At 43.3% G+C, this 25,373-nt stretch overlaps 1 pseudogene; it reads right to left on the bottom strand.

The window, feature by feature from the left end:
- Nucleotides 1-475: 475 nt before the first annotated feature.
- The window catches only part of LOC142095510 (uncharacterized), a 48,405-nt pseudogene continuing 23,507 nt past the window's right edge, over nt 476-25,373 (bottom strand).

Here is a 25,373-nt window from a genome sequence, read left to right on the forward strand (position 1 = left end):
TCAGAATTATATCTCACACTTTCAATTACAGAGTGTGAACATAATGTAATATAGCCCCAGATCCCACATTACATCTCCGGCTTACTGATGACCCTATATAACACCAATGCTGTCTTGTTATTACTGTGGAAAGTGATGATATCTAATAGAATATGGAAAGTACAAAGTTCCATGCATGAGCGATCTGTTCCAGTCTTATGTTGATGACACACATTCCACCTATGTCTATGGATGATAATTAAATTATAACATGTTGGTATATTGTGTGCTGGAGCTTTGCCCTCCACAACTCAGTGATGTCAAATAAATATACACTCTGATAATATATTTATGAGTATTTTTATAATTTGCAAATATCAAATAAATATATTATACAATAAATGGAATATTGATGCAACTCTGTTTCAGGTCATGGAAATGGCTTTTCTCCTGTGTTTGAGTTTTCAAATGTGTAAATACATCTCATTTACATGTACAACATTTCTAACACCTATCAGAACATGGAAGCTGTTTTTCGCTTGTTTGTTTTCAGATGTCTAAGAAGATTTCTTTAATGTGTAAAACAATTCCCACACTCAGAACATAAAAATGTTTTCTCAGCTGTGCGTTTTCTGATGTTCAAAAAGACCTGATTTCCGTATAAAACATTTTCCACACTCAGAACAAATAAATGGTTTCTCACCTGTGTGAGTTCTCAGATGAATAACAAGATATTCTTTACGTGTAAAACATTTCCCACACTCAGATCATGGAAATTGTTTCTCACCTGAGTGAGATCTCTCATGTCTAACAAGACCTGATTTCTGCATAAAACATTTGCCACACTCAGAACACGGAAATCGTTTCTCACCTGTGTGAGTTCTTTGATGGCTAACAAGACCTGATTTAACTGGAAAACATTTCCCACATTCAGAGCATGGAAATGGTCTCTCACCTGTGTAAGTTTTCTGATGTTTAACAAGAGATGTCTTCTGTATAAAACATTTTCCACATTCAGAACAAGGAAATGGTCTCTCACCTGTGTGAGTTCTCTGATGAGAAACAAGATAGTCTTTACGTGTAAAACATTTCCCACACTCAGAACATTGAAATGGTTTTTCTCCTGTGTGAGTTTTCTGATGCCTAACAAAGGCTGACAGATATATAAAACTTTTACCACATTCACAAAAGAGAAATACTGTACTACCTGTATGACCTGCACTACGTGTAACAATATCTGAGTTGTCAAGAGAACATACCTCATGATTAGAGGGATCAGATGATATATCTGCACTGTGATGTACTGGAAGTATATTTAGGGTAATTGGGTTTTCTTCTGGAGAATCTCGTAAGATGTTGTCTTCTATTCTAAAATCTGGAGACAAAATGAGATATCCCTCCTAGATATTCCTGCGTTCATCTGCTGGAAATAAAAGTACGTAAATAGACATCTTGTTTGTACACTGAAGAGCAAATTGTCTATTAGTGAGTACAAAATTTCAGTTGTTTAATCTCAATTTGCAAACTATGAACACTTTATCTCAATTATAAATGTACAAAATATTATGGTATGGTATGGTATATTAAAGTGTATAAAAATACAGATTTACTGCTACTTGACACCTACCACCACTATTTCCATATGGAGCACAGACTAAGTATCCCTACCTTTACATATCAAATTTATAAAATCTATGCGCCTTGGAATTCTCCGACCATTCAGTTATTTTGTAGAGGAACAGAGGTATCCTCCTATCACTCCATTTTGCAGCATTTACACTTTAGTTCAACATAAGGAGCGCAGATAAAGGCACAATACCCATTCTCTATAAATGTACAAAAAGCCAATATGACTTTTTTTTAAGATATAAAACATTGCTTTAACATAGAACACAACTGCATTACCAAGCACAATACATAGATCCAGCAACAGTGGTATGCAAGTGGCCTAGACACATTGGACTATTCCACCCATAATGCAGACTTTGGGAAGTAACATTTCCCAAGACAGTGACATTGTCTCTGGTCAACTTCAGGAGAAGTAGCCTCTCCATGTCCCTCTGTTCAACAGCGGCTACTAATTTAGACTCGGGCTTCGGTGTAGACAAGCACATAAAGGTCAGGAGAGCAGTAGGACAGACCAGTATAGAAGGAAATAATAACACAGAATGACAACAGCACAGAGCGGAGCATCAGGACAGAGAAGGAAAATGGAGCAGGGCAGAGATGAGCAACAACAAAAGTAGAAGAAAGCCTAGGGCAGAGCAGGATACAGAGACAGGTCAGAAGATGAAGAGCAACATTGTATCCAAGCACAGAGTGGAGGGAGCTACTGTGCAATGAGAGGTGTGTGGTTATAGTTCTGTGTGTGCTCTTAGTGGAGTCAGTTGCTATTTTAGCTTAGTATTGCAGTGTTAATATACACTGGATACAGTGGAAACTGTATCAAACATTATGGTATTAATACACATGGAGAATCATGGTTGATGGTGGGTCTCATCTCATTGATCAGTTGATGGAACCACAGTGATGTTGCGACTGAACAAGGAAAAGGCGACACTTTTCTGTAATAAGTGTTTATTACTGACCTGTGCTGATATCTGTAGGGATCTCCTCCTCCTTATACTGCTGATCTTCAGTCACACACGTCTCTTCTTCTCCCTCTGTACTTTTTACCTTTAGATTACTCAGATTTTCGCTCTAAATAACACATAAAACAACACAATAACAATTTAATAATATCTGATTTCAATAATTATTGTATACAAACATACACAGCTGCTCTACAGATAGTGAAAAGTCACTTTGGGATTTTGGTATTTGGTGAAACCCTAAATTCCATCTACCTGGTACTGTGGGATATTGTGATTTTTATCTGTACAATCCTGTGAAGTAAAAAGACGGGAAGATCTCTCTGGGCGATTTATGTTACTCACTCTCTGGGCGATTTATGTTAATCACTAAATAACAACATCTTCTGTATCTGTGTCTCTCCTACAGATGGATCCATCTGTAGGAGAGACACAGATACAGAAGATGTTGTTATTTAGTGATTATCAGATGAGATGTGTACATCTATGTAAGCAACCCATAACTTCATAGGGAAAGTAGGACTGACTCCTTATGCTACATTTACTAACTGCTAGTGATCATCATGTAAAGGTCTATAACACACCTCAACAACCATGATGAAGATCAAGCGAAATTGTGGCCAATCCTGTATGGTAACATTGTGGATGGGAACTTTCTCTGAAAGGCTGTCATATACTCATACTCACAATGAGGGTGTGAACAGAGGGTAAGGATCCTTACAATAAGGTTGTGACCTTTCCCACTTGTCTTAATGGTCTCCAAGAAAGCCCAGTCTACGATCAAAGGAGTTTTCCGCATGGGTAACAAGCAATATTGCAGGAAGGTCACTCAAAGTGCAAGGTGGATTAGACTAAGTGCTTTAGAGGATATAACCACCGATTCTCTAAAGGGAACAACTCACAGTCTGAGAGAGAAACACTGACCTCTTTATGGGGTAACAGCTAATATCACACTGCTGTTTCTCCTACAAACAAACCTGAGCCCGGATGGTACCCAGTTACTTCCCTTCTAGTACAACTTCCTTTCTAGTACAAGGCATACAGTGGGTGAATGCCCCTTCTTTCTCTAAGGGCACACTCATGGCATAAATGCCTCAGACTACACTCAGACACAGACATTTGTTGTCCCTCAACCACAATGGTTTATTTTATGTCTCAACTGCAGAATGATCCTATAATGATCTGGAGAGAGGACCAATATTCCCACCGACTACTGCATTACCATCCAAAAGACAACCATCATTGAAGGTCACATGGGCTTGAAACAAAAACCACACTGTCTTCAGCCCCAACGCCTGGGCTAACTGATGACACCCTCACAGTACAGGCTAGGAGCCAGCTAAGTGAATAATATCTGATGTCAAGGCACACTGTGGGAGAAGAGTAAACACACTTATTTTCCTATGGTCTGAGGTCCAGGACCAAGTATACCTTGTCCAAGAAGACTTTCAAGCCATGTATCATGTTGCTGATTACCTTGTTAAGGCCTTACAGAGGGAATGGTTGGGCAATTCCATATGAGATTGAGGGGATTAGTTGACTGTAAATACATTTACTGCTACATGCTTTTCTATAATTTCTATGTGGATAGTAACTTATTTTATGTGCAAAAGGACTAGGACATCCTGAGTCCACACTGTATACTGCCAAGATGTCTACAATGAGATAACACAAGGTGACTCAGACTATGTCCAACTAGACCCACAGTATGTCCCTATGGCCAGCTATGTGAGAACAAGTTCCACTATCTCCATAGAATGTAGCAGCCCAGATCATCCCTGTAAGATGCTACACAAATGTGCTTATATATGGTCCCTGTGTTCTCAAGTATAAAAAGAGAGATATGTTGGAGCAGAAACTAGTGGTATGGCCAAGGTGGACCATGGATTATCCAAATCCTACATTTATTCTGTCTAGTAATGCAAATGAAAGGCTTGAACTGACATACATGCTAAGCTTAGTTGCCTGCATCTTATGACATTAAGAAGGTGTTATAATCTTGTTTTTCACCATTAACTTATTGTGATTTTCCCCAAGTTCATGACTCACCATCTAGTACACTGAATTCTAAGAAAAGTAAGCTCTTCTCTGAAATTACCGTACAAGGGGAGCTTTAGAGGCCTCCTCACTTTGAGGATTTGTAAATTTCCAGTACACTAGTGTAAAAATCACCTAAGAGGGCTGAACTAAAGGTGGAAAGCCCCTCTTAGACCTAGTGTGCAACATATGCTGGTACCTATAGTTCACCAAGGACATAATGGATTCCTACATTAATTCAATTACTATTAGCCCACACCCACCACCCCAGGGGTTTGGGAAGAGCCCTATCAGCACTGGGCTGGTTAAAACTAAGGGGATGTGGGTGGGGGGGGGGGGGCATTTTTTTGGGCGGACCAGACCTCCCTAGGGAATCCAGCCCCCTGCCAGCCATCCTGGGGCTGGTTTAGCATTGTCAGGGGGACCCCACGCTGTGGATTTCCCTGCTATACTGCCACCTGCCCAGGCTGGCAAAGCTTAGTGCTGTTAATAGTAATTTGGTACCCAAATTTGCTAGTACCATTTTTTTTCATGTATTGCCATTTTAAATCTAGTGATTAATATCGACAATTTGAATGACGACTTTACAACCCCATCCACATTTTTCATTTCAACATTTTAACTGTGTCAACATTATGAACATGTACACATTATGACTGTCAACATTATAAGTGTGTTGACATTATGACTGTCGACATCATGGTGTCTGCATTTCAAATACATCCCACGACATTACCAAAAATAAGGAACAATGTATTGTAGGGTCTTCGCAGTGTGACAGGGCAAAGGGAAACATTCAGAGCCTGATTCATCAAGGCACGTATCTGCCGATTTTGAGCATATCATACAAAAAATCACTCTTCGCATGCCCAGAACAGCCGTGTACGCAGCCCCCTCTGCTGCGTCAAACGCAAAGGACAATTACTGCGGCCTATGATTTCTTGGAGTGAACGGCCGGGGAAGAGGCCTTTTGTCGTACTCAAATTACAGTAGGGTTGTGCCAAACTAAAGCGCACGCAGCAATGTCCGAAGTCACTTGTTTTTCTGGGGTATCTTTAGTTTAGTTCTAAAGGGCTAGTCTCAGTCCTGATCAGTAGTGATGACAGTCACGTATACATGCTATAACATGTGTTTGCAATCACGAGCAACTGTAAAATGTACTTTATGATCAGTTGACGTTAACAACATCCTAATAAATATATTTCATGAAAAAAAAACTTTACTGAGCCTTGTGGTACTCCAACTGATAAAGGAAGCAGAGCAGAGGTAGATCCAGAGTAATTAACACTAAAGAGCGGTTAGATGGGTAGGATGAGAACCAGGATAGTATAGTGTCTTGAAGACCAAGGCATTATAGCGTTTGTATGAGAAGAGATTTTTTCGACAGTGTCAAATGAGAGATCCAGGAGGATTAGAATAATTAAAGTGATGGCCTTTAGTTTTAGCAGCAACCTTAGTCAACGCAGTCTATGTGGAGTGTTAAGAACGAAAGTCTGACCAAAGCAGATCCAATAGGTTGCAGAAAGGAAGCATGTGAGCTGTGTGTAGGCAATTCTCTCTAGAAACTTGGAGGGGAATGGGAGCTATGAGACGGGCGGTAATTTGAGAGAGTTTGGGTCAAATTTTTTTTTTATCAGAATACGAGTAATCACTGTGTGCTTGAATAATGATGGAGAGTTACCGATAGAGAGATATATTACAGATCTTAGGGAGAGGTGAAATGAGCACATTAGACAGAGATCTACCGATTTGTGCGGGAATAGGATCAAGAGGACAGGAGGTAGGGTAGGAAGATAAGAAGAAAGAAAATACTTCTTCATTTGTGGTATGAAATGAATGGAGGGTGTCAGAGGGTGCTGGGAAGGAAGTGAGCTGATTGCTAGTCAAGGAAGAGGATATCATTTCAAGTCGGATCTTATCAATCTTGTCCTTGAAGTAGGAAGCAAGATTCTAGGCACTGATGGTAGTCGGAGTGCTGAGAAGTGATTTAATTGTGTTAAAAAGGCATTTGGGGTTAGAAGCCTGAGCAGAGATGAGAGATTGGAAGTATGTCTTCCAGTGTCCAGAGCATTTTGTTAGGAGTGGTAGATAGGAGAATATGTGAGGAAATCATTAAAGGTACTGAATTTACGACAGTGAAGATCTGCTTTACGAGAATGCCTTTGAAAATTTTGTGTTACTTTATTGTGCCACGACTGATATCGAAGTTGATACCAGTTGAAGAGTCGCTGGAGCCACTTGATCTTGAAGGGCTGTTGCTAGGGTTTGGTCAAAATGAGGAACTGCCATATCAGGGGAGAATGTAGAAATTGGGGTGAGAAGGTTTTGGAGAGAACTGAAAAACTGTTGAAGATGAACAGAATTAAGTTTACTGCAGGTATGAGGAAGCCTGGTAGAGTTTTATGACAGAGAGGTTAAAAAACTGGGGGTAAGCATGTAGCTGATAAGGTGATGGTCCGAGAGGGGGAAAGGAGTGTTAAGGAAATCAGAAACTGAGCATACTCTAGAGAAAACAAGATCAAGGCATTGGTCACCCCATTGAGTGGAGGATTCAATCTACTGGGAGAGGCCAAGGGAGGAGGTTAGAATAATATGGAAGCAGCACTGTAATGTGGATGAGCAATGGGGATGTTGAAATCCCCCAGGATGTTGGTGGGGATGTCAGAAGATAAAAAGTGAGGGAGCCATGCAGAGAAATGTTTAAGAAATTGTTGGTGTGGTCAAGGGCAGCGATAGATCACGGCAACACGCATAGAGAATGGATTAATAATCTGAAGAGCATGTACTAAAAAAAGTTGTGAACGAAAGTGATGGGATTTGGTAGAACTGTGAATGTGCACTGTGTGGAGAGAAGTAATCCAACCCCACCGCCTTGTCTGCTTCCAGGTCTGGAAGTGTGAGTGAAATGGAGGCCACCATGTGAAAGGGCTGCAGGTGAGGCAGTGTCTGATTGTATGAGCCATATTTCTTTTATTGCCAGAAGGTTGAGGTTGTTTGAGAGGAAGAGGTCGTGTATGGAGGTAAGTTTGTTACAAACAGAGCGTGCATTCCAAAGGGCACATTTAAAGGGCTTTGGAAGAGAAATGAGAAAGTGTTTGAAGCTTGCTAGATTTCTGTAGTATTCTAATATACGTGTATGGGGGATGTTGGGCGGGACCTAGATTAGGGGATATCACACCAGCTAATAAAAGCAGAAAGATTGGAAAGATGATTGATTGTAAGATGCGCAACCTTTTATTTTCTGACTACAGGAGGAGGCTGTTACAGCTAGAGACTATAAATAGGACATCAGTGTTAAATAGAGTCGAGTGGAGTAATGAAGGGGCTGTGGACAAAGGTTTGTGTTCCAGGAAGGGTGAAGAATGATATAGTTCTAAACATAATGCTATGAAAGGAGAGTAAGAAAAGCAATTTGTTAAACATTGGGAGTTAAGAATAAAAAGCAAGGAACTGAGGAAAATAAAAGAAATACCTAGTTACAATGTCCATTGCAGATAGAGAAGAAGTGCAGAGTCAGGTTGGAGCAAATGTAGCTTATTTCTGGATGTCTCCAATTGTTGTTCAACTGTGTTGTTTAACTGTAGTTTCTAAACACTTTATGAGATAAACACTTTGTGCAGAAAACACGCGTCTGTCCCCAACTCATATTAGCCCTGAGACATGACTACTCTCTTGACAGTCCCTCATACCAATCAGGGGAGAGCTTTCCTAAGACCACCCTTTGCAGGATGAACTTTGGTTGTGGGAATTGGAACCCCTTTAAAAAAAAAAGTATGCAAGAGAGCTCCGGGGGTCTGTGTTATTGCTTCTGAAAGCTACTGGAGTTGGACTCAAGGCTTCTGCCAGCGCGCTGAGGATTGTGCGTGGGAGTATCGCGGCTACTGGATTTCCAGCTTTTCTTGGAATTGCAGACATGTTTGCTCTGCGTCAAACAATCTAAATTCATGGAATTGCAGGCTTGCTGCTTTACATCAGACTACCGTGGTCCTACACAATTATATTGCATCCGGATCAGTTGGGCATTAATCAGAGATAGTGGGGGAGGGAGTTCTTGGGAGTCTAGCGGTAAAACAGTGTTTATTGAGACTTGTTGGTCTGATTTATATTCAAATGTTTCTATCCTCTTGCGGAGTTAGAGAACTTGTATTAGGGAAATCTCTAATAAAACTATTGTTGCATGGGACCCGTGCCCTTTATTCTGGTCCCTCGGCGAGGGTCTTGATGAATGGAGTACTCTCTTCCTCACTTCCATTCTTAAACGGCACCCAACATAGATGCCCACTATCACCACTGATTTTTGCTCTTCTGATAGAGCCCCTGGCGGCGAGGATACGTCTCTCCCCAGATATTAGGGGTGTTGTGTCTGGGTCTGACGAGTATAAACTCAGTTAATTTGCAGATGATATTCTGCTTACACTGACATTACCTCGTATCTCTATCCCAATCTTATTTAATGTCCTAGCTGCCAACGGCTCTCTCTCGGGATATAAAGTACATTTTTCCAAGACTGAGGCCCTTGCACATCATCTTCCACCTCCTGGATCTCCTTAAAGGCAATTTTATTTTATTTTATTGGCAGCACTGCAAAATAAAATACTTGGGAGCCTATATTACTTCCAATTATGATACTTTGTACTCAGAAAAAACTTCCCACATGTTATTAACACAGTTAAGCTGGATCTGCTCAGATGGCAAAAAATGATTATTTCCTGGCTGGCTAGTATTGTCTCCCTTAAAATGAACATAATACCCCGCTTACTCTACCTGTTTCAAACGCTTCCAGTGAAGGTACCCAAGTCTCCCCTGCTACAGCTGCACCGCTGGTTCTCACAATTTGTCTGGCGTTACAAACCCCCACGTACCAGCTTTGTGACTTTGCATAGAGCTATGCCCAATGGAGGTAGAGGATTTCCGTACATTAACCTTTACTATACCGCTACCCACCTGGGCCAGGCCGTGGCATGGTTCTCAGGGGGACTTGGCCCACGGTGGATTGATCTGGAATCAGGGTATCTTTAGACTCGGCATTGGGGATACTACCGAGTGACAGACCTGGAACTATGAAAGCTCACCCCGGCTATTTCCTTTACTTCCAACATTTGGGACTACTGCAGATTGCATTTTAAGACTACCCCAATACCCTCTCCCATAGCGCCTCCCTGAGATAACCTTGCTTTCTCACCAGGACAATGCCAGTCTCGTTTTCAATCTTGGCATGTGAGTGGCATAAAGTTGAGTAAAGATGTACTTGACTCTTCTCACTGTATTCCACTGGCATCCCTTATAAAAAAATTAGATTTTCCGTCAATCAGCCCTTTTGCGTACCTTCAAGTAAAACATTATGTCGAATCCCTCTCAGAACCTAACGTTACGAGAGCGTTGACCCCTTTGGAATCTATTTGTGTAAGAGATCCCCTTCAGAGAGGAATTATTTCCAACTTGTATAACCTTCTTGTTGCCTCTAGGCAGACTGATAATCCAACCCATGAACTTAAATGGGAGGCTGATTTGGGCGGACCACCGAATGAGGACACCTGGTCAACAATCAGAGAACAGGTCTCGACGACCTCTGTCTCCTCTCTTGTGAAAAAAAACGCTTACAAAATCTATTTTAGATGGTACCCGACTACACTGAAAACAATGTACGGGACCACATCTGACCTATGTTAGCGGAGATGTGGTGATCAGGGGATCATTCCTCCACATCTGGTGGTCCTGCCCAAAAAATGCATTGTTCTGGGATGATGTGGTTGCTTTAATTAGTGATGTTACACAGGTTCAAATTACTAAATGGCTCTTGATAAAAATGCAGAAAAGCTGTCCACACAAATTCTAAATGCAGCCAGATGCCTAGTGGCTAATAACTGGTAAAAGTCAGACTGGGGGGTCTGACACCGCATCAATAAAATATGGTTCCTACCATCAATGGAAAAAATTTCAGCATAAATAAACAATAAATCACACAAATTCTCCCAAATCTGGTGCAACTGGTTTATTTATAATAATCCCCCCAATACACACGATAACAGCTCTCATCCTCAGAACACTTCATCCATCTTCCTATAATCTGTCTAACTTGAAGCTATATTATACTTGCCAATTCTCCCTGAATGTCAGGGAGACTCCCTGAAATAGGGGTGATCTCCCTCACTCCCTGAAGAATCTGGCATTCTCCCTGATACTGAGCCAGTACAAGACGTGGTTGGCTTCGCCATCTGTGGCATGATGAAATTGTGTCCTATGTCCATGTATTGATGCCTACGGAGGTGGCCATTTTCATGGAGACCAAGATTTAATGAAAGACTGACAGGTAAGACAACATGACTTCAGTAATGGAGACAGAAATGTAAAAGACACTTCAATCTCTAGAGATTCATTAGCTGCTTTTCTTTAACGTATAGTTGCCTACTCTCCCGGAATGTCAAAGAGACTCCCACATTTCTGGGAGATCTCCCGGACTCCCGGCAAAGCAGGGCAACTTCCTCGTTCTCGCCCCCGCAATAGATAAGTGGCGGGGCTTAATGATGCAAATATTGTGTCATCTGAGACCCCTGCTGTAATTGGCCACAATTGTGACAATCGTTTAGGAACGGGGCCAAAATAATGTGATTTATCAAGCCCTGTCCCCGCACACCCACCTCCCCCGGGATCTCCCTGAAGGCAATGAGGAAAAGTTGGCAGGTATGAGCTATAAGTGGATTCAGCTTTCAATTAGAGAAGCGCTGGTCGCCGGTAGTCCCGTGTCTTGTCTCAGTCCCCCCCCCCCCTTCCCTTGTGTCCCTCGCTCTCCATCCCTTCCTCATTACAATACAAAAATATTCCTCACACTCTGATTCATCATTCAATAGTTTGGTATATAATATGTTGTTACAGTTCTGACCTCCTAACTGAATGTGCACTTTACTTGCCTTTGTTCTTGTGTCTATTCCTCTGTGCAATAGCTGGGGCTGCTTCACAGGCCCTCCAGATATTTACAGCGTTACCTGTTTAGGCTTACTTTGGTTTTCTATATTGTATGTATACATTGTGTGCTGGTACGCTATAAATAAAGTTATTAAATTAAAAAAAAGGGGGAGGACACAAAAGAAACTTGAAAAGTGGAACGAGTAATATTGAAAGCCTTGGATTTTAAAGTTGGTGAATTTTTGAAAAGCCTACAATGCTTGTATGAGGTTGGGGATAGAGATGGCTGGAAAGTAGTAGATAAAAGGACGTAATCTGCAAAAGCAGCAACCTTATGGTGGGCAGGGCCTAATGTGATGTTTGGGTTGTTTCTTGTAGTGTTCTATGAGAATTACCAGAGAGTGTGAGGAGGAGACTGGTCAGATCTCTGGGCTGGTAGCACAATGATATGATGTGAGGAGGAGAGCAGGAGTCTAATAGGGGCTGATGGCTCCTGATGTATGAGAATTACCAGTGAGTGTGAGGAGGAGACTGGTCAGATCTCTGGGCTGGTAGCACAATGATATGATGTGAGGAGGAGAGCGGGAGTCTAATAGGGGCTGATGGCTCCTGACTCTCCCACTGCTGATCACCCCTCACATACGTCGCTTCTTCTCCCTCTATACCTTCTATTTTGATATCTGTCAGATCTTTACACTAATGTTGGATTTCATTGTGATTAAACAGAAGAATATCAAGGTATAACTCACACGCAGTGGCTGTACAAATCATATAGTGAAAAGTCACTTTAGTATTTTAGTATTTATTGAGACCCTAAATTTCATATACCCGATACATTTGTCGGACGCTGTGATTTTCCTCTGTACAATCCTGTGAATAAAGAGGACGAGGACATCTCTCTGGGGTATTTCTGTTACTGGATCCATCTGTAGGAGACACACAGTGACTGAATACATTGTTTATAGGTGATGACCAGATACTATGTATATAGATGGCCCTTAACACCGCTCTCCCCTTTACCATAAATGAAAGTCTCCTCTTACCGTGTGATGTGAGGTGATTCTCCATCATCACATCCTTGTACAGACCCTTGTGTCCTTCTAAATACTCCCCCTCCTGCATGGAGAAATAGACAGTGACATCATCCACCTTATAGGAACCTGACACACACAATGGTCATCACCCAGACACACCAGATGTCTTATTCACCACTGTGTAATTCTATGTATTAAGGGAGACATCAATTAAAAGCTAAATTGAACTCCACCAATATGGAGTTTTTATTTATGATTCAATTGTACATAATATACAAGAAGTGTATTATGACAGGATGGAGCTCCTATGCCACCCTGTCTGTTGTGTTACTGGGGACCAGCTGGCCTTGCCTTGCTACTGTCCTCTTTTCTTTCTCCCAAATGCGCCCTCTAACCACAGTAGGAGGGGCTTTTGCTGCTGCCACCACTAGGTTCCTTAGCGGCACTTAGAACCGCTTCCTTCTGGGTAACTCTCGCTGCTAGTGTACCCCCTTGCTGATACACCTCGGCTGGTACCCCCGACGTGTTACCTTCAGATCAGGGCTGCGTTGGATCCCTCTCCCTGGATTATCACACTGGCCAGAGCTGGGTAGCGGGCAGAGCTTTGGTACTAGATGCTGGGTGCCAACCTCAGAACAGCCAGAGAACAGATTAGATTGGTCTATTCTGTGGTCACAGGAATCACAGCAGTTAAGTAGGTGTCAAAGCGGGCTTCTTAAGCAGTGATGTTTATTAGCTCAGAAAGTGCTGAAAAGGACAGTTACACACTAGTTTGAGGTACTAGTGATATCCAGAAAGTACTGGTGGTATAATGATACTACATGGTCAAACAGTGCTTGTTTTTATACAGTTTTAGACACAGCCTTGCATGGGGTAAACCAGACACCTTTTCCTATCAGGCCCAAAAGGTCCTTTCATTCAAAGATTAACATCAGGATGTGAGATGTTCTTTAAACTTGGATTTTAAATGCAATTTATACTATTCTGTGATTTCCCACATCACATGCTATTTACATTGTTCAGATAGGTTTTAGCTCACAAGACAAAAGGCCACTTAGGAAAGAAAGATAACACCCCCCCTTCTGTTTTTTTCAGGCTAAACCAATGTTGGCCACGTCACATGAGAGTTCTAATTAGCCTTAATGAGGATTTCCTCTAGAAATATTACATAACCAAATTGTGACATATTGTCTCAGAAGTTACAAATCAAATTTCCTCCAACATTTACCTATTGTAGCATAAATCTGTACATTACAGATACAGAAGTATAACACAGTATCAAAAATCAGTACATTTGCAATGATATAAATTGGCGCCTACACAACTAATTGAAATACATTTCTACAATAAATTATTGCTACGTGATCCAGGCACAAGTATATCTTACAAAAATCATGGGAAGAATAAACTTTTAAAAAGGAGGAAACATTCTAAGGTCACCACAAAACGTTGTGTATAATGTGGGCACAGAGCTGTGCACATGGGAAATATTGTGAGGGAATATAGAGAAGAATAAAGGAGGATAACAAAGATCTCAGCGACACTAGCAGCAGGAATAGGATACAATGTCTGACACACATGGAGATCTTGTCATCTGCATCACATAAATGAGGTAGGTTTTGGCACAGATAACATTCTATAGTAACGTCAGGACAGCTATACTATGCTTGGAAAAGCGAAAAAATTACTATTTGGCTGTAAATGTTATATAATATAATTTTAATATTATAATAACAGGACACCACAGACTGCCCCACCTGTACTATAATAACAGGACACCAGTGTCTGCTCCACCTGTAATATAATAACAGGACACCAGAGTCTGCTCCACCTGTACTATACCTTTGGATATGGAACAATCTGTATTCATGGGGTTGTGGACGTTGCTGTTAATGTTTGCTGGCTTTATGTTTACGTATTGGGACACATCCGTTCGTTACCATTGTGGGATTCATTAGCACATTTGGCTTGCTTATATATGCTAATTAGACATAGCATGTGATTGGACTTCAGTCAGGCACTAATCGCTGTGCTATCCAGTTAAAGTGTCTGCTTTTCATTATTCCCTTGTAAGAGATATATTAATTTCACCTTTATCTATGATATAATAATTATATATCAGCTAGCCCCGCTTTGTTTATAAGAGATGTGGAGAAATGTGGAATATGCAGATCATGTGACCTGACATCTGTGTGATAAACAAATATTTATTAATTTTATAGTTGCATTTTTGTTGAAGCATTATTGTTCTGAAGTAGATTTGTACTTATACATATAAGGTCTTAATTTTAGTATTGTTATATCAATTCTCAATGATTTTGGCCAAGATCGGCTTTTAAGTCCAACACAGAACTCTGTTGTATTTGAGCAGGTTGGTGATCGTTGGATTATAGTTGGAAGTACGTCCTACCAACTGGTTATTTTCCAGAAAAGACCATCATGGATGCCGCTGAAATAACTTGCGTTTCCATATCGTTAGCAAACGGGGATATACACACTCATTTGACATCTTATATTGGTTGGGATTCCTAATATACCAAAAGGGGACTGTTTTTATTTTATGACAGTTGTCATATTGTAGGTGGAAGTTATTTATTGCACTTTGCTGTCTCTGGAGTCTCTTCCTGCTAATTCGTGTCTGCCTGCCTCCTGCATCCTCCAGGCCTTGTGCTTCCACTGATGGATTCCTCCTGCTTTATCCGACTTCCTCATGAAGCCCACCTGTTGGACCCTTCTCCTGCTGCCTCCTGGCTTTATCCTGATGCCAGCCTCCTCTCTCATCACCCGGGTAGTCTGTGCTCCTACCAGTTTCCACCTCTCTACCCTTCCCCTTTGTCTCCTCTCCCTTTTCGCACCCCTGCTTCCTTTCCTTAGTCTCCCCTCCTTTCCTGAACCATTCATCCCCCTCTATACTGTCAACTTGCTTTCTCTCTCATCTCATGCACACATACATCTATTGCATACACACTTCATCCTATCTCCTAGATCCCAACCACATTGCCTGACCCCCCCCCCCCCCACACACACTGAGCTCCAAACTCTCTCTCCTTTCTCTTTCTTCCCTCTGAACTTGTTAACTTCTCTCCTAACCTATCCCGTGACATTCACCTTTAGCACCATGTTCACCTTCGCATTGCGGTTATTCCCCCCCCCCCCCCCCCACCAGTCCCATCTCCCAGTTGCTAGATAACTTCGCTGTGTGGCTTTCCTCCCTGATCCTGGTCGAATTCAACATCCCAATTTACGTCCCCACCAAGCCTGTAACTTCTAAACCACTCATCATTTTTTCAGTGTCTTTCAATGGACCTCTTCACCCTCCAACTCCAGTGGCTACGCCCTCGGTATGGTTTTTAGTTATCGCTGTGAAATTTCTGATTTAGCAGACTCACTTTCTCACTATCATCGTCTCTCTTTTAGCCTTACCATTAGTCCTTGACCTCCTTCCCCTCTCAAGGCCACCTTCACCAAGCAATGCTAATGACATTCTGCTCCTCATAGTACTCACTCTCTCTCCTGCCCTTCCACCCTTTCCTGCTCTGACCTTACTATTTCCCTTTATAACTGCAACATTTTTTCTGCCCTTTACTCTGTAGCCCCTGCCGTCACCACCTGCCTTCGAAAATCCAAGCCTCAACCCTGGCATTCCAAATGCACCAGAAATCTGCAGAAATACTCTTGTACTGCTGAGCAGCATTGGAGTATATTGCATTCTCTTGCTGACTTCCAGCATTGCAAATTCATACTCTCATCTTATAGATCTGCCCTACCTCTGTCCAAACAGACCTATTTCAAACCTCTTGTCACAGTTTGGTATTCTGGACTCTAGGGGGAGTGATAGTAACTGGTGTGAAGTAGGCACACTGGTAATGTCAGTTCTATACCCAGACAGCAAATAGACAACAGATGCAGGATAAGGTACAATTAGCTATTTAATGATGCTTGAATGATCACAGAAAGTCTTGGTAATTAAGCACAAGGAACATAGGAACAGGGCGAGCAGTACCACCAGCAATGCAGTATGAGTGCATACAATATAGCAGTATAATCAGTGTATTCAAATATAGCAATAGCAGGAACAGTCCAGCAACAAAGTGGAGATGGTAATGCAGCAGGTATATGAGACCACAATGAGGCAGCACGATACAGGAGGTACAAGTAACAGTCCAGCAACAAAGTGGAGTGGGTAAGAGCAAGCAGCTCAGATGATACGACCTGTAATAACCACTGAGCCACCGAGACAAATGTGGAGTAGATGATCTTGAGTGGTGCAGTCCATGGAGATGTAGTTTGAGCAGTATAGCCTTTGAACAGCACACAGCAGAGGTAAGTGCAGTCTGAGCAGTATAGCCTTTGAACAGCACACAGCAGAGGTAAGTGCAGTTTGAGCAGTATAGCCTTTGAACAGCAACACAGCAGAGGCACTGACGATCCAGGTGAGAGCACACAGAATAGGTAGGAACCTAAAATGCCAGGTAACTTGATAATGCAGACTGGAACAAAGCACATGGAAATGCAGACTGGGACAAACAACTTGATAATGCAGACTGGAACAAAGCACAAGGAAATGCTCACAGGAGTGACCTGATGATCTGGCCCAGACTGTTTGAAGCAGGCAGGTATAAATAGGCCTCATGCAGCTGAAACCACTCCCAGTGATCAAGGAGAATAATCAAATAGCACAGTGGCCCCTTTGGTGGGCAGTGGTACTACAAGTGGAAAGCATAACCAATCCAATAGAGTCACTGCAGACAGCAGCTGCAGAGTGCAAGTCTTGACACCTCTGATCTCTTCTCAGTCATCCAACCCAATAGCCTGTTTACTACTTTTAATTCACTCCTCTGCCCCTCTCCTCCTTTCTCTATCTGCACCAGATTTGTCCACCCATCTCACTTCAAAAATCAAAACCATCTTCCAGAACATCGCCTCCCATCAGACTCATCTCCCCCCAAAGCCTGTCCCCTTTCTCCCCTCCAGTCTCCCCACATTGTACTCCTTCTCTGGGGAGGAAGTTGGGTCCATTCTCTTGTACTCACCGAATCCCCACTAAATGCTTCCAAGACCCTATTCCCTCCCACCTTCTCCACTCTCTTTCTCCTACCACCTGCTTCCATCTTACCCATCTCTTCAACCTGTCCCTCGCACCAGGCTTCTTCTCCTTGTCTTTAAATCATGTCCTTGATCCTCTAATCCTCAAAAGACCCTCCCAGATCCAGACTCTCTCTCCAGCTATCGTCCCATCTCTCTCTCCTCATCTTTGCATCCAAGCTTCTACAGTGGATTGTCTACAACTGTTTTACTACCTTCCTTTCCTCCCACTCCCTCCTAGACCCACTACAATATGGCTTTTGTCCCCTCCACTGCACAGCAACTACTCTTATCAAGGGCAATAATCACCTTTTGCTGCCAAATCTAAGTTTCAGTTCCCCTTTACTCAAACTCTTACACCTCACTGCTGCTTTTGACACCATCAACCACCCTCTCCTCTAGCAAATCCTTCACTGCTTTGGTCGGCGTTACACTGTCCTTTCCTGGCTACTATTTTACTCCCCACATTCAATTCCTTTCCCAAGCATGTCACTTCCACCTTCAATACATCTCCAGGATCAGATCCTTTCTCAACCTGGAGGCAGCCAAGACTATCCTCCGCTCCCTTGTTATTTCTCATCTGGACTACTGAAACCTCCTTCTCTTTGGCCTTCCTTCCTCCTGCCTCTTCCAGCTCCAATTCGTTCTCAACGCTGCTGCCCATCTTATTTTCATTTCTCGCCGCTCTACTACACTGGTTTCCTTTCCGCTACCAAGTCCAGTTCAAACTCTTTACCCTCACCTATAAAGCTCTCAACCAATGGCCCCCTATATCTCCAGCCTCATCTCCCTCCACACTCCCTCCCACCCTCTCTGTTCTGCCAACGACCACCACTTCCAAGACTTCTGCTGTTCTGCTCCCCTCCTTTGGAACTCACTTCCTTTTCTAATCAGACTTTTCACCTCCAGACATACAAATAAATATATCTCTCTATTTTTAGACTAAACATACTGAAACAAATAAAAGAGGTCACAATGGAATTATAAACATCTTTAGCTTTTGTACATGTTTTTTGTTTCTTATAACTTCACATGCGTTGAAAAACATTTGTGTTTTTGACAATATTCTAAGAAGGTGGCCATTTTTTAATGTATTCCTAGCATAATATATTTCAAAAACATTTTAGTTCCCTAACCTCTTTTATACCTCACTTACATGTCTCCAAATTGGAGCCACAGCATTGACCTGCTCGGTTATAGCCTCTCAGATGCGGAGCTTCACGGGTGGGTAGCTGCCGGATAGTGTGGTGCAGCCTATCCACCAACCTCCTGGTAGCTGATGTTGGGCTGCTTACGCTTAGCGGTCACTTGCCTGGGCCCAGGCGTCTCTTCCTCAGAATGTGACGGTCCAATCACACACAAACTATACGCAGCAAGATACTGATGGATACAGAAAATCACAAAATGACACAATCCATCTCTTCAGCTTCATATAGTGTCTGCATTGGTGTATTCTCCCGGCATTTGTTGAGTGGGAACGCCACTAATTGCGTTGGTACGAACAACTTTTATGACTGAAGTGGATATAACAGGTACTCCATTATAGACAAGTAAAAGGAACGTGTATTCCACCATTTTACATATGGTCTTGAAGGGAACCACGACTTATGTTCCTAGGCCCACATGTGTCCTGCAAGCCAATCAGTGAGTACAATGTTGAAAAGCCTCAACCACTTGCAAACAAGCGGGCTGGTAGCGTCTACAGGATGTTGCTCAGTACTAAGGTTATTGACCTTTTTTTGGATCCTGCCCCACAGTTCATCCGTAATGCAGACAAAAATTTAGCCTATGGGGCTGCAAAATTTATTTTGAAGGGCAGAGTTAATTGCAGGCACTCTATGGCTCATCTTCAGGGCCACTGGAGTACGCTCCACAGGAGATAGCTGTAGTGCGTTGTGGAAATCCGGAGGGCCTTTCCTAGGTGTATACATTCACTATTACAGATAGGTACATATGATTAGAATTTTATCTGGACCATGTACTTATAGCCCAGTATAGAACATAAAGTATTATTATTATTATTATTATTATCATTTATTTGTTGGGCGCCACAATGTTTTCGCAGCGCCATACATAGTACAAACAGTAGACCATACAGGGTTAAACAGTACAGAACGATAAACACAAAGTACCAATGCTTCAGTAACTCCAGGACAGCCATAAGGAGTAAGGACAGAGCAGAAGAACAGGTATGGAGACACGGGGGAAGAGGGGCCCTGCTCATAAGAGCTTACATCCTAAGGGAGGGTGGACAAACCAGACACGAGAGGGAGCTGGTGATGCCAGGGGAGTGAGGGAATAGCGAGCAGAGTAGATGAGGGGTTAAGTGGACGGTTGATAAGCTTTGAGGAACAGGTGAGTGAACAGTGCTCGTTTGAAGGAGCACAGATTGGGAGCGAGACGGATAGAACGAGGGAGGTCATTCCAGTGCTGTGGGGCAGCTCGGGCGAAGTCTTGGATTCTGGAGTGGGAAGAGGTAATTAGAGTGGAGGAGAGGCGACGGTCATTAGCAGAGCGCAGGGACCGGGCTGGAGTGTGAATGGTGAGGAGGTTGACGATATAGGGAGCAGTAGACAGGGAGAGAGCCTTGTAAGTGGTGATAAGGAGTTTGAAGAGGATTCTGTAGGGGATGGGGAGCCAGTGTAAGGCATGGCAGAGAGGGGAGGCAGAGGAGGAGCGGCGTGAGAGAAAGATGAGTCTAGCAGCCGCATTGAGTACAGAGCGGAGGGGGGCGAGATGTGAGAGGGGGAGGCCAGTGAGGAGAAGGTTGCAGTAGTCGAGGCGGAAGATGATGAGTGCGTGGATGATGATTTTGGTGGCGTCTTGTGAGAGGAAGGGTCGGATGCGGGCGATGTTGCGCAGTTGGAAGCGACAGGCTTGAGCAAGGGATTGGACATGGGGGGCAAAAGACAGAGATGAGTCGAGGGTGACACCCAGGCAGCGGAGTTGGGTGACAGAGGAGATGGTGGTGTTATTAACAACGATAGAGAGGTTGTGGTGGGAGGGGAGTCTAGGGGGAGGAAAGACAATGAGTTTGGTTTTAGAGATGTTAATTTTGAGAAAGCGGGAGGACATCCAGGTGGAGATGGCAGAGAGGCAGTCAGATACCCGAGAGAGGAGGGAGGGAGAGAGATCAGGAGAAATGTAAAGTTGAATGTCGTCAGCATAAAGGTGATACTGAAGACCAAAGGAGGAGATAAGGGCACCGAGGGAGGATGTGTAGAGCGAAAAGAGTAGGGGGCCGAGGACAGAGCCCTGGGGGACTCCTACCGAGAGAGGGGAGGGGGTGGAGGAAGAGCCAGACATGGAGACAGAGAAGGAGCGGTTAGCAAGGTAGGAGCAGAACCAGGCATGGACGGAACCAGAGAGGCCGAGAGAGAGAAGAGTTTGCAGAAGGAGGGGGTGGTCCACTGTGTCAAAGGCAGCGGAGAGGTCAAGAAGGATGAGTATGGAGAAGTGACCCTTAGATTTGGCCGATAGGAGGTCATTGGTCACTTTGGCCAGGGCAGTTTCAGTAGAGTGGAAGGGGCGGTATCCAGATTGGAGAGGGTCAAGGAGGGAATTGTCCGAGAGATATCTGGTGAGGCGACAGCAGACAATTCGCTCAAGAAGTTTGGAGGCGTAGGGGAGAAGAGAGATGGGGCGATAGCTGGCGACAGCGGTGGGGTCAAGATTAGTTTTTTTGAGGATAGGAGAGATAAGAGCATGTTTAAATGAGGAGGGTACTACACCAGAGGAGAGTGATAGGTTAAAAAGGTGTGCCAGGTAGGAGCAGGCAGTGGGAGAGAGAGAGCGAAGGAGGTTAGAGGGGATGGGATCGAGAGGACAGGTGGAGTGTGGAGAGGAAAGAATAAGGGAGCGAACTTCTTCGCCTGATGTGGGGGAGAAGGAGCACCAGAGTTGATTGTTGGAGGGGGGTGGAGCGATGTGGACAGCGGGTGAGGGGATTGAGGCGGAGATGTTAAGTCTGATGGCTTCAATTTTGGAGAAGAAAGTGGCGAAGTCAGCAGCAGAGAGGGAAAGTGGTACCGGAGGGGGAGGGGCAGAAAGGAGGGAGTTGAAGGTGGCAAGCAGACGGCGGGGGTTACAGGACTGAGAGGAAATGAGGGACTTGAAGAAGGTTTGTTTGGCAAGGGAGAGGGCAGATCAAAATGAGGAGAGGATAAATTTAAAGTGGAGGAAGTCAGCCAGGGAGCGAGATTTCCTCCAGAGGCGTTCCGCAGTGCGAGAGCATTTTTGGAGGAAGCGGGTGAGTTTGGAGTGCCAAGGTTGGGGAATGAGGCGGCATCGTCGGATAGGAGAGGCAGGGGCGACCGCATCCAGGGCAGTAGTGAGGGAGTGGTTGTAGAGAAAGGATGCCTGGTCAGGGCAGGTCAGGGAGGGAATGGGAGAGAGGAGAGAGTCAAGAGAAGAGGAGAAAGAGATGGGGTCGATCGCTTCAAGGTTGCGTCTAGTGAGGGTGGCTTTCAGCGGGGGAGGAGCAGGGGAGGAGGACAGAGTGAAAGAGAGCAGATGATGGTCAGAGAGTGGGAAGGGAGAGTTGGAGAAATCAGAGAGATCGCAGAGATGAGAGAAGACAAGGTCGAAAGAGTCACCAAGACGGTGGGTGGGGGAGGAGGTCCACTGGGAGAGGCCTAAGGAGGAGGTGAGGGAGAGAAGCTTGATGGTGGTAGGGTCGGAGCAGTTGTCAATGGGGATGTTGTAGTCGCCAAGTATGATGGAGGGAAGGTCGGACGAAAGGTAGTGGGGGAGCCAGGCAGCGAAGTTATCTAGGAAGAGGGAGGTGGGGCTAGGGGGACAATAGATGACAGAGACACGGAGGTGGATGGGAGAGAAGAGACGGATGGAGTGAACTTCAAAGGAGGAGAAAGAGAGGGAAGGTAGGGTGGGAATGACCCGAAAAGTGCAGCAGGGGGACAGGAGAAGGCCCACTCCACCTCCTGGACGTTCATGTGTATAATAATGTGGATTGTAATATGCTTCATACTACAAAGTACAAGACAGGCTATGTAATAGTTATATGTCAGTGTAATGGCTACCCCAAAAACATACTGGTAGGTTAATTGGCTGTTAACAAATTGACCCTAGTCTGTCTGTCTGTGTATGTGTCTGTGTGTGTATGTGTCTGTGTGTGTGTGTGTGTGTGTGTGTGTGTGTGTGTATATTAGGGAATTTAGACTGTAAGCCCCAATGGGGCAGGGACTGATGTGAGTTAGTTCTCTGTACAGCGCTGCGGAATTAGTGGCGCTATATAAATAAATGATGATGATGATGATACTTGTGCAATTACATTCAATTTAAGATATGTAATTTATAATAAACCTCATAGGTCAAGTCTATAGCAAGTGGTGTAAAGGTGTTTGTAATAGATTGTGTAATGGTGGAGTGGTGGTCCATGTGTGGTGTTTGTTTGTAACCATACAATGATAGGTCAACTGGTGTAGGAAAAGCACATTTGTAAACGTACTAATTTTTTTTACAAAAAAAAAGATAATAAAGCTATCTAGGAGAGATATTATTTATTGAAATAATAATGTGTCACTATGATGGAAAGGGTTAACAGGATTGACTCATGTAGATAACATTGTATTCATGTAGATAACATGAATACAAAGAGATGAGCATAAGGCTACTGTTAATGGAACCAGACTTTGTCAGCTATAAAGATCCTTTCTGATTTGGTCAGCGCTGGAGAACTAACTGATCAGTCACACAGACGTCTGTCAAATCAACTCTGTTTATTGAGGCTTTAAGCACTAGTATTTATACAAAGAATATTACATGCTCAACTTATCTTTATGCTTACATTGTGTAATAGTTAGCACATTTCCTTTTTCTTTACTATGTCCTTTAAACATCTGTGCAAACTATCTGCTCTTGATCACTTGTCTTATCTTGTAGCCTGTAGTATGGACACCTGGTTATCTGTTTTATAGTTCTTCTCTCAGCTTAGAGAAGAACTTGTCATTCTAATCACAATTACTGTAACTGTGCAATTCTGCAAGTAAGATATCCTAACTAATTTCAGTCTGATACCAAATATTTCTATACAAGTTACATTACTTAATTAAAGACATCATTATTTCTTTCACACTAGCAAAGAACTGGTTTAAACTAGTCTCATGAGAGAGGAGGGGGTTGTTTTCAGGATTTTATAAGGCAGCCAATCTAGATAGCTTTAGGCTTAGTTGGAATGTCGAGAAAGCTTTGTCCAACAAATTATGCTCAGTGCTATCAAGCAACGAGGCTCTCAGGTCCAGACCTTCCTCAACAATCAAATTGTATTCCGCAGCTAAGTACCTACTCTTAAGAGTTAATGTTCATCCTGTAACATTTGGTACCAGAAGTGGGGTGTGACATTGCAATTAATGACAGATAAAATTCGTACTATTGAAATTGTTTATTGTACTTAGCATTTGTGCTGTGTTAGTGGGGTTTATTTTGTATAAACTGCATACAGGTATTAGACTGTTGTTATTTTAGTGTGTTTAAGTGGAAAAAAAATCAGGAAAAGAAAGTCCACTCCCTCCGTGGGTGTCTAGTTCAGGACCCTGGGCTCCCATTCCTCACAAGTGTAATAAATATGTTGTACTGGAACAATTGGCAGATCCTCACCACGTTGCTGTGAATTTAGAATTGTCTCTATATAATACCATTGAGCGGATGGCTGCCGCAAAAGCAGGGTGGATTTGTGTGCAAGCGCTACAAGATGAGACAAAGCGTAGAGAAAGGGTAGAAAAAGATCTTTTACAAGTTACAGAGCATCATCATCATCATCAGCTATTTATATAGCGCCACTAATTCCGCAGCGCTGTACAGAGAACTCATTCACATCAGTCCCTGCCCCATTGGGGCTTACAGTCTAAATTCCCTAACACACACACACACACACAGAGACTATGGTCAATTTGATAGCAGCCAAATAACCTACTAGTATGTTTTTAGCTAATTCTCCTCTGTATTTTTTTTTTACTTGAAGAACCATAAAGGAGATGTTGAGGATCAGTTTTCCTCCTATGTAATAAATGCTGTGAAAAGAAAACAGCAGACAAGAACTCGACTAAATGTGCAAGATGGTGATCGTGTAAGGGTGAGGACTCTGATACAGCGATGGTGATCGTGTAAGGGTGAGGACTGTGATACAGCGATGGTGATCGTGTAAGGGTGAGGACTCTGATACAGCGATGGTGATCGTGTAAGGGTGAGGACTCTGATACAGAGATAGTGATCGTGTAAGGGTGAGGACTCTGATACAGCGATGGTGATCGTGTAAGGGTGAGGACTCTGACACAGCGAGGGGATTGGTAGTCGTTGGTGGGTTGTTAAGTGGTCAGAAAATGATAGTGAATTTGATGAGGAGGTTGAAGTTAAAGGGGTGGGGGGAGAAATACATACCATTAATACTACCAAAGGAGAGAGGTGACACAAAGAACTGGTACAGATGCTGCTAGTGTGTCAGATACAGATCACAATTACTGACAGACAGGGATCAGGGCACAGCAGGGATTGATGGAAGAAACACGTAGTTATTCTGCTGGAGAACTCAGTGAGATTGGGGTTAAATATAAACAACATCCTAATGAGGGATTGCTGACATGGGTACTGAGACTGTGGGACCTAGGGGCTGATGGTGTAACACAAAGAGAGGTTATCAGTTTGGGAGGGTGTGTAATGATCCCAGGGTCAGATTACACATGAGAAGGGCACAGTTCACAGACTGTTATCTCACATTGCTGCATCTCAA

This window comes from Mixophyes fleayi, chromosome 6 (genome assembly GCF_038048845.1).
Source record: "Mixophyes fleayi isolate aMixFle1 chromosome 6, aMixFle1.hap1, whole genome shotgun sequence".
Lineage (NCBI taxonomy): Eukaryota > Metazoa > Chordata > Amphibia > Anura > Limnodynastidae > Mixophyes > Mixophyes fleayi.